At 47.4% G+C, this 9,576-nt stretch overlaps 1 long non-coding RNA gene across 1 annotated transcript; it reads left to right on the plus strand.

The window, feature by feature from the left end:
• Window positions 1-968: 968 nt before the first annotated feature.
• Window positions 969-8,409, plus strand: LOC307027535. Its single transcript, XR_013804673.1, has 3 exons — window positions 969-1,078; window positions 8,044-8,148; window positions 8,224-8,409. It is a non-coding gene; the product is annotated as an uncharacterized lncRNA (long non-coding RNA).
• The last annotated feature ends 1,167 nt before the right edge of the window (window positions 8,410-9,576 follow it).

A 9,576-nucleotide genomic window follows, 5' to 3' on the forward strand; every position in this document is an offset into this window, starting at 1 on the left:
AGCTCCACCTCAGAGGTCCAGAGAGAGTCCTGCTCCACCTCAGAGGTCCACAGAAGGTCTAACTTCACCTCAGAGGTCCAGAGAGGGTCCAGCTCCACCTCAGAGGTCCAGAGAGAGTCCTGCTCCACCTCAGAGGTCCACAGAAGGTCTAACTTCACCTCAGAGGTCCAGAGAGAGTCCAGTTGTGTTTCAGAGATTCAGGAGTCCAGCTCAGAAACAGCAGGAGGTCCAGAGAGAGTCTGGATCTACCTCAGAGGTCCAGAGAGAGTCTGCATCTACCTCAGAGGTCCAGAGAGAGTCCTGTTCTACCTCAGAGGTCCAGAGAGATTTCCTGTTCTACCTCAGAGGTCCAGGGAGGGTCCAGTTTGTGTTTCAGAGATTCAGGAGTCCAGCGCAAAAACAGCAGGAGGACCAGACAGGGTCTAACTCTACCTCAGAGGTCCAGAGAGAGTCCAGCTCCACCTCAGAGGCCCAGAGAGAGTCCAGCTCCACCTCAGAGGCCCCAGAAAGATTCTAACTCCACCTCAGAGGTCCAGATAGGGTCCAGCTCCACCTCAGAGGTCCAGAGAGAGTCCAGCTCCACCTCAGAGGGTCCAGAGAGGGTCCAGCTCCACCTCAGAGGTCCAGAGAGGGTCTAACTCCACCTCAGAGGTCCAGAGAGAGTCCAGCTCCACCTCAGAGGTCCAGAGAGGGTCCCAGCTTCCACCTCAGAGGTCCAGAGAGGGTCTAACTCCACCTCAGAGGTCCAGAGAGAGTCCAGCTCCACCTCAGAGGTCCAGAGAGGGTCCAGCTCCACCTCAGAGGTCCAGAAAGGGTCCAGCTCCACCTCAGAGGTCCAGAGAGGGTCTAACTCTAGCTCCGAGGTCCAGAGAGAGTCCCAGTTGTGTTTTCAGAGAGTCAGGAGGAGTCCAGCTCTGAGCAGCAGACGGTCCCGAGAGGGTCCAGTTCTGTCCCGCACTGTGAGGGGTTTTGGCTGCCTTCCCGTTGGATGGACAGATGGGGGTGTGGTGGGTGTCAGCAGTCTGTGGGCTACCTGCACTCTCCAGAGTGTCCGTCATACAGAAAGAACCCTTTTGAGGTAAGGCCCACCCCTAACAACCCCAGCACTTCCTGTTTCTGTGTTTGTTTTCTTTTTCCCGGCTCCATGAGATCCCAATCACTCCAGGAGTCCTCACGATGTCTTTTGAGATCTTCACCACATCTCTTCTTTAGAGAAGACTCCTGGCCGCTGAAGGTCTCTCTCTGCTCTCTTAATACTGCTCCAGATCTCTCCTCCAGATCCCCTTCAGCCCCCCCTCAGGGATCTCTTACGGACCGTCCCACACAGCGGCGTGCGTTGACGCTTCACCATTCACTTTGAATGGGGTGACATCACTTTTCGCCGAACTGCATCGTGGGAAGCGAAGCGGAGCGTCGCTGGCGTGGCTCTCTGCAAAATTTGAGCAATGTTCAACTTTTGACGCCTCGGCAGAAGCGTCAGCCAATCGAATCATATGCCAGTACAAGGCTCTAGCCAATCAAACCACTGCTTGTGTGTCAGGGGCAGGAGATTAATGTGATTGGTTGTTGGTCGAGTTTCAAGTCAGACGCCGCCGGCAAGCGACAACGCACACCGCTGTGTGGACGGGCCATGAGAGACACGGCAGGGCTCAATACCTCCGTCTGCACGTTCACGCATAGGGTCCTCCGCATTAAGGTCTGTTCCAAACCAATGAATGTGGAGGGGGAGTGGCTTATCAAGCCCTCCAGCTGAGAGTCTGTATCGGTCCTGACTTCACCTGCTCTCTACCTGACCGACCAACGTGTGTGTGATGTCCGTCAGGAAACATGCTGTGTGTGTCCGTCAGGAAACACGCTGTGTGTGTCAGTCAGGAAACACTCCGTGTGTGTCGGTCAGGAAATACTCCGTGTGTGTGTCAGTCAGGAAACACTCCGTGTGTGTGTCAGTCAGGAAACACTCCGTGTGTGTGTCAGTCAGGGAACACTCCGTGTGTGTCGGTCAGGAAACACTCCGTGTGTGTGTCAGTCAGGAAACACTCCGTGTGTGTCAGTCAGGAAACACTCCGTGTGTGTCAGTCAGGAAACACTCCGTGTGTGTGTCAGTCAGGAAACACTCCGTGTGTGTGTCAGTCAGGAAACACGCTGTGTGTGTGTGTGTCAGTCAGGAAACACTCCGTGTGTGTCGGTCAGGAAACATGCTGTGTGTGTGTGTGTGTCAGTCAGGAAACACTCCGTGTGTGTCGGTCAGGAAACACTCCGTGTGTGTGTCGGTCAGGAAACACTCCGTGTGTGTGTCAGTCAGGAAACACTCCGTGTGTGTCGGTCAGGAAACACTCTGTGTGTGTGTCAGTCAGGAAACACTCCGTGTGTGTCAGTCAGGAAAAACTCAGTGTGTGTGTCGGTCAGGAAACACTCCGTGTGTGTGTCGGTCAGGAAACACTCCGTGTGTGTGTCAGTCAGGAAACACTCCTTGTGTGTGTCAGTCAGGAAACACTCCGTGTGTGTGTCAGTCAGGAAACATTCCGTGTGTGTGTCAGTCAGGAAACACTCCGTGTGTGTGTCAGTCAGGAAACACTCCGTGTGTGTGTGTCAGTCAGGAAACACTCCGTGTGTGTCAGTCAGGAAACACTCCGTGTGTGTCAGTCAGGAAACACTCCGTGTGTGTGTCAGTCAGGAAACACTCCGTGTGTGTGTCAGTCAGGAAACACTCTGTGTGTGTCAGTCAGGAAACACTCCGTGTGTGTGTCGGTCAGGAAACACTCCGTGTGTGTCGGTCAGGAAACACTCTGTGTGTGTGTCGGTCAGGAAACAACTCTGTGTGTGTGTCAGTCAAGAAACACTCCGTGTGTGTGTCAGTCAGGGAACACTCCGTGTGTGTCGGTCAGGAAACACTCCGTGTGTGTGTCAGTCAGGAAACACTCCGTGTGTGTCAGTCAGGAAACACTCCGTGTGTGTCAGTCAGGAAACACTCCGTGTGTGTCGGTCAGGAAACACTCCGTGTGTGTCGGTCAGGAAACACTCCGTGTGTGTCGGTCAGGAAACACTCCGTGTGTGTCGGTCAGGAAACACTCCGTGTGTGTCAGTCAGGAAACACTCCGTGTGTGTGTCGGTCAGGAAACACTCCGTGTGTGTCAGTCAGGAAACACTCAGTGTGTGTCAGTCAGGAAACACTCCGTGTGTGTCAGTCAGGAAACACTCCGTGTGTGTGTCGGTCAGGAAACACTCCGTGTGTGTCGGTCAGAAAACACTCCGTGTGTGTGTCGGTCAGGAAACACTCCGTGTGTGTCAGTCAGGAAACACTCCGCGTGTGTGTCGGTCAGGAAACACTCCGTGTGTGTCAGTCAGGAAACACTCCGTGTGTGTGTCGGTCAGGAAACACTCCGTGTGTGTCGGTGAGAAAACACTCCGTGTGTGTGGGTCAGGAAACACTCCGTGTGTGTGTCAGTCAGGAAACACTCTGTGTGTGTGTCGGTCAGGAAACACTCCGTGTGTGTGTCAGTCAGGAAACACTCCGTGTGTGTGTCAGTCAGGAAACACTCCGTGTGTGTCGGTCAGGAAACACTCCGTGTGTGTGTCGGTCAGGAAACACTCCGTGTGTGTGTCGGTCAGGAAACACTCCGTGTGTGTCGGTCAGGAAACACTCCGTGTGTGTGTCGGTCAGGAAACACTCCGTGTGTGTGTCGGTCAGGAAACACTCCGTGTGTGTGTCGGTCAGGAAACACTCCGTGTGTGTCAGTCAGCAAACATCCACTGATAAACTGCGATGTTAACAACCTCATGATAACCTCATATATGTTTTAACTTAGGATCATACCTGTGTTTAGTCTAGAAAAAGGTAAATGTGTGCATTTTATTATAAAGTTGTGTATATTTACAGACTGTTGCAAAAACTAAGAAGCTTATAAACATCAGGTTTAAAACTAAAAGAGCTTTACAAAAAAGAAACACAATTAAAGATGTTTGGAGTTTTATTTGAGTTATTAATGTTTTGTCAAAGAGATGCTGATCTGAAACCGTTGGTACATTCAGTTACGGCACTTCCTGTTTCTGCCGGAGAGAGGGGAGGCAAGGGAAGTTTATTAATATAGCACTTTTCTGTACGCGACAATTCAAAGTGCTTTACAAAACAAATTAAAATACTTTTTGGGAATAAATACATTAAAAACACATTATACAATTTTACAACAGACATTACAAAGCAAAGATAATAAAATAATAAAAATAAACACCACAGGTATACAATACATGTTTAAAAGGCATACTGTAGTTCGAATATGAGCTGCTCAATTAAAAGCAGCGGCAAAGAGATATGTTTTTAGTCTCGATTTAAAAATAGTAAGCGTTTCTGCGGACGTGCATGATTTGGGTAGTTTGTTCCAGAGTGTCGGGGCATAAAAGCTAAATGCTGCCTCTCCATGTTTTGTTTTTACTCTCGGAACCGATAGCAGACCCGTCCCAGAAGACCTGAGGCACCTTGATGGCTCGTAATTATGCAGGAGTTCAACAATATACTTTGGTCCTAAACCATGTAATGATTTAAAAACTAGCAATAGTACTTTAAAATCAATTCTTTGGCCGACTGGAAGCCAATGTAGAGATTTCAGAACCGGACTGATGTGATCCACTATTTCAGTGTTAGTGAGGACACGTGCAGCAGCGTTCTGAATCAGCTGCAGTTTTCTGATGGATTTTTCAGCCCTGTGAATACACTATTGCAGTAGTCGGGTCTACTGAAAATAAAAACATTGACAAGCTTTTCTAAGTCCTGTTGCGACATTAGTTTTTAATCCTTGATATGTTCTTCAGGTGGTAATATGCAGACCTAATGACTGTTGTGATGTGACTGTTAAAATTCAGGTCTGAGTCCATCACTACACCCAGATTTCTGGCTTTGTGAGTTACTTTGTAATCTGCCGACTGAAGCTCTGCGATTACTTTTAATCGGTCCTTCTTTGCTCCAAAAACAATGATCTCCGTTTTTTGTTTGTTCAGTTGGAGAAAGTTCTGAGTAGTCCAGTCAGTGATGTGCTCAATGCACTTGCTCAGTGTTCTAATCGGAGAGTAGTCTCCTGGTGTGATTTTGAAATAAATCTGGGTGTCATCTGCATAGATGTGATAGCTTAGATCGCTCTTTTTAATAATTTCAGGTAGCATATAAATATTAGAAAGCAAAGGTCCGAAGATGGAGCCTTGAGGAACCCCGCATGACATATTTGTCAAAGTTGATGTGTAGTTGTCCATTGAGACAAAGTTTTTTCTGTCCTTTAAGTAGGTACTAAACCAATTTAGAGCTGTTCCTGAAACTCCCACCCAGTTTTCTAGACGGTCTAACAATATGTTGTGGTCAACAGTATCATAGGCAGCGCTGAGATCTGATAATACTAAAACTGATACTCTGCCACTGTCTGTGTTCAAATGAATGTCATTTAAGACCTTAACAAGAGCAGTTTCAGTGCTTAGGTCTAAAGCCTGAATGAAACACATCAAAACCGTCATTTAAAAACATGAAATGACTCAACTGTTGAAAAACAACTTTTTCAATCAATTAGCTTAAAAAAGGAAGGTTTGATATTGGCCTGTAATTAGGGCTGTGCGATTATGGCAAAAATCATAATCACGATTATTTGGGTCAATAATTGATATCACGATTATTTTGATGATTATTCATTGACCATTTATTGAACTTTAAAACAAATAATATTTTACCAATACACAAGATCAACAAATATGTTGGAGCGCACTTCCAAAACCATACTAAACATATATTAATATGATAAATAAAACGAAATTAGACCAAAATAAATGAAATCAAATATGTTGCAGTGCACGGTCACAACCTACTGACACTCCTTAACATAGAGCCAACATGTTGGTAGAACATGTTCAATATATTCAACATATTCCACTCAGTTAAACGTTGAAGGCTGGCCCACCGTCATGGTCCAGAAGTAACAGGACATAAATGTTGAACTACAATTCAAGACCAAATCAAAATGTTTTGGCCACCATGGCAAATGCTGGTAGGGCTGCTCAGGTCATCTCTTAAAGATGTTTTGCAAGAAGCACCAGCCTGTTGACATGGTCTGGTTTCAGAGATGAGCGCAGGCAGGGGAACATATTGCCACCTGTACTGAAGACCCTCTCTGAAGAGGAGCTTGTGGCAGTGCTGCCTCATATGACCCAGGAAACAAAGAAAAGACACTGGTTTCTTAACCTGAATTGATAATAGACTATAATCAATTTAAACAGAACAGATCTGAATGTTTGCATTCTTATACCATTTTGTACAATAATTATAATGAATAAGTTCAAGCAAACTAAAACGTACAGCTGATTAATAACGGTATCTAACTTGAGTTTTTATTATATCAAAAACCTGTTGAAATGCGTCTTTTATTTTGACTGTCCCCAAAAAGCTCGTCTGCAGCCTCCATGCTTCTTTCACGACTTCACCGTCTTTGAAAGACTTCATGTGTTTCTCCAGAACGTGACTGACACGATGAGATGCTCTGGTAGCAGCCTTGCTCTTGTTGTTGGGCCTGGTGAAAATGGACTGCTGTGCATTTAGCTGTCCTCTCAGGCCCCTCCCCTTTTGGGAGCGTAGGGCAGAATCAGGAGGGAGATCCGTCTCGTAGAGTTTGTGCACTGTTTTGAAATGCCGCTCCTAAATGACCCTTCTTCGATGAAGCCACGCTCGCATTGCAGATGAGAGACAGATGGACTTTGAATTGGAATAGATAGAAAAGAATCATCCTCTGGGCTTTTTTGCTTCTGCCATCATTGCGGTCTTGTGTGTGTGCGGACTGTCACTCCTGTTGACACGGACAACGTCAGCTAACTAGTGCCCACTGCCCACCAGCCACGCCCCGACACATGGGGTCACGCCGGCCAATCACAAAGCTTTGATGCGTTCAAGTGCATTATTTTGGCACAGGAAGATTATGTTACAGGGCATTAACGATAAAACAGAATATTGTTGTTCTATTTTTAGACACATCTCGAGATCGACTGGGAATCTCCCCGCGACCCTTCTTTCTAACGAGTTGCAGCTCTTGTTCTGACATCTTCGCTCGCGCTGAACACTCACAACACATGTCACTCCCACGTGGCCGAGTGGGCTTTTAGTGAGGGGCGAAAGCGCACCCAGCAAAAATAATCGTATTTTGTCAATTATGCTGTTTTCATAATCGCCGCAAGCCATAATCGTAATCGCTATTAAAATGCGATGAATTGCACAGCCCTACCTGTAATTATTCATTACGGTTGTGTCCAAGTTATGCTTTTTTAGGAGCGGTTTAATTACTGCAGTTCTCAGGGCCTTTGGAAATACACCTGATTGAAGAGAGTTGTTTACTATGTGTAGTAGATCTGAGGCCATGCAGGGAAAAAGTCTTTTGAAGAATCCTGTCGGAATAATATCGAGGCTACAGGAGGAGGATTTCAGAAGTTGGATAATGTCTTCCAGGTCTTTAGCATTTATCAGAAGGAATTGTGACATGATGTCTGGATTGGCTTTAGGTGGACACAGGGACAACACATTGGCTGTACCTGATGCAGAGGCACTGACTGCCTGTCTAATTTGCATGATGTTGTCAGTGAAGAAGGCCCTGGTGGATAGAAACTCTGAAGCTACTGACACTGGGGGGCTAGTTAGTCTGTCGACGGGAGCAAATAAAGCACGTGAGTTGTTTTTAGTTTTGCAAGTGACGTCTAGTGGTTACCTTAGAGGGGAGTTTGTCCCAAAGCTTGCTGCTGTATTTACTCCCTCCATCTGACAGGAGGAGCCTCGTTGAGCTGAGAGTCACTCCACGGAGTTTACTCCGTCACGGAGGGGGAGTGGGTAGGGGTAGGGCGTGGTTTGGGATTGGGCCAAAGTCACACAGAGACAGACAGGAAGTCACACAGAGACAGACAGGAAGTCACACAGAGACAGACAGGAAGTCACACAGAGACAGACAGGAAGTCACACAGACTGACATGTTAATGATTGCCTTTATTTAGCTGTGATGTCGTTGATTGTAAAGCATGTTGTTGTTGTGTCAGCTGAGCGGCGAGCTGCAGCTGGTGATGTTCGGGAAGACGGAGGATCAGCTGACCCTGACGGAGCAGGCCCGCCTCTACGCTGAGCCCTGACCCCTCCCCCCACAGGTGAGTCAGCAGCACAGCATCAACAGCATGTGTTTGTTTGTTGATGTGTTTTAATTGTTGACGTGTTCATCACAGTGACGCTGTTAAAGGTGAACCTGTTCCTGTGGAGATGCTGCCTTCAGGGTCCACCACAGAAACCGGACATCCTGCAGCTGAGAGTCTCTGTGACGTAATGACTTCACCCTGTTAGCTCCAGAGTCTCTGTGACCTAATGACTTCACCCTGTTAGCTCCAGAGTCTCTGTCCTAATGACTTCACCCTGTTAGCTCCAGAGTCTCTGTGTCCTAATGACTTCACCCTGTTAGCTCCAGAGTCTCTGTCCTAATGACTTCACCCTGTTAGCTCCAGAGTCTCTGTGTCCTAATGACTTCACCCTGTTAGCTCCAGAGTCTCTGTCCTAATGACTTCACCCTGTTAGCTCCAGAGTCTCTGTGTCCTAATGACTTCACCCTGTTAGCTCCAGAGTCTCTGTGTCCTAATGACTTCACCCTGTTAGCTCCAGAGTCTCTGTGTCCTAATGACTTCACCCTGTTAGCTCCAGAGTCTCTGTGTCCTAATGACTTCACCCTGTTAGCTCCAGAGTCTCTGTGTCCTAATGACTTCACCCTGTTAGCTCCAGAGTCTCTGTCCTAATGACTTCACCCTGTTAGCTCCAGAGTCTCTGTGTCCTAATGACTTCACCCTGTTAGCTCCAGAGTCTCTGTCCTAATGACTTCACCCTGTTAGCTCCAGAGTCTCTGTCCTAATGACTTCACCCTGTTAGCTCCAGAGTCTCTGTCCTAATGACTTCACCCTGTTAGCTCCAGAGTCTCTGTGTCCTAATGACTTCACCCTGTTAGCTCCAGAGTCTCTGTGTCCTAATGACTTCACCCTGTTAGCTCCAGAGTCTCTGTGTCCTAATGACTTCACCCTGTTAGCTCCAGAGTCTCTGTGTCCTAATGACTTCACCCTGTTAGCTCCAGAGTCTCTGTGTCCTAATGACTTCACCCTGTTAGCTCCAGAGTCTCTGTGTCCTAATGACTTCACCCTGTTAGCTCCAGAGTCTCTGTGTCCTAATGACTTCACCCTGTTAGCTCCAGAGTCTCTGTGTCCTAATGACTTCACCCTGTTAGCTCCAGAGTCTCTGTCCTAATGACTTCACCCTGTTAGCTCCAGAGTCTCTGTGTCCTAATGACTTCACCCTGTTAGCTCCAGAGTCTCTGTCCTAATGACTTCACCCTGTTAGCTCCAGAGTCTCTGTGACCTAATGACTTCACCCTGTTAGCTCCAGAGTCTCTGTGTCCTAATGACTTCACCCTGTTAGCTCCAGAGTCTCTGTCCTAATGACTTCACCCTGTTAGCTCCAGAGTCTCTGTGACCTAATGACTTCACCCTGTTAGCTCCAGATTCTCTGTGTCCTAATGACTTCACCCTGTTAGCTCCAGAGTC

The sequence above is a fragment of the Notothenia rossii genome (assembly GCF_949606895.1).
Source record: "Notothenia rossii genome assembly, contig: scaffold_624, whole genome shotgun sequence".
NCBI classification, from domain to species: Eukaryota; Metazoa; Chordata; class Actinopteri; order Perciformes; family Nototheniidae; genus Notothenia; species Notothenia rossii.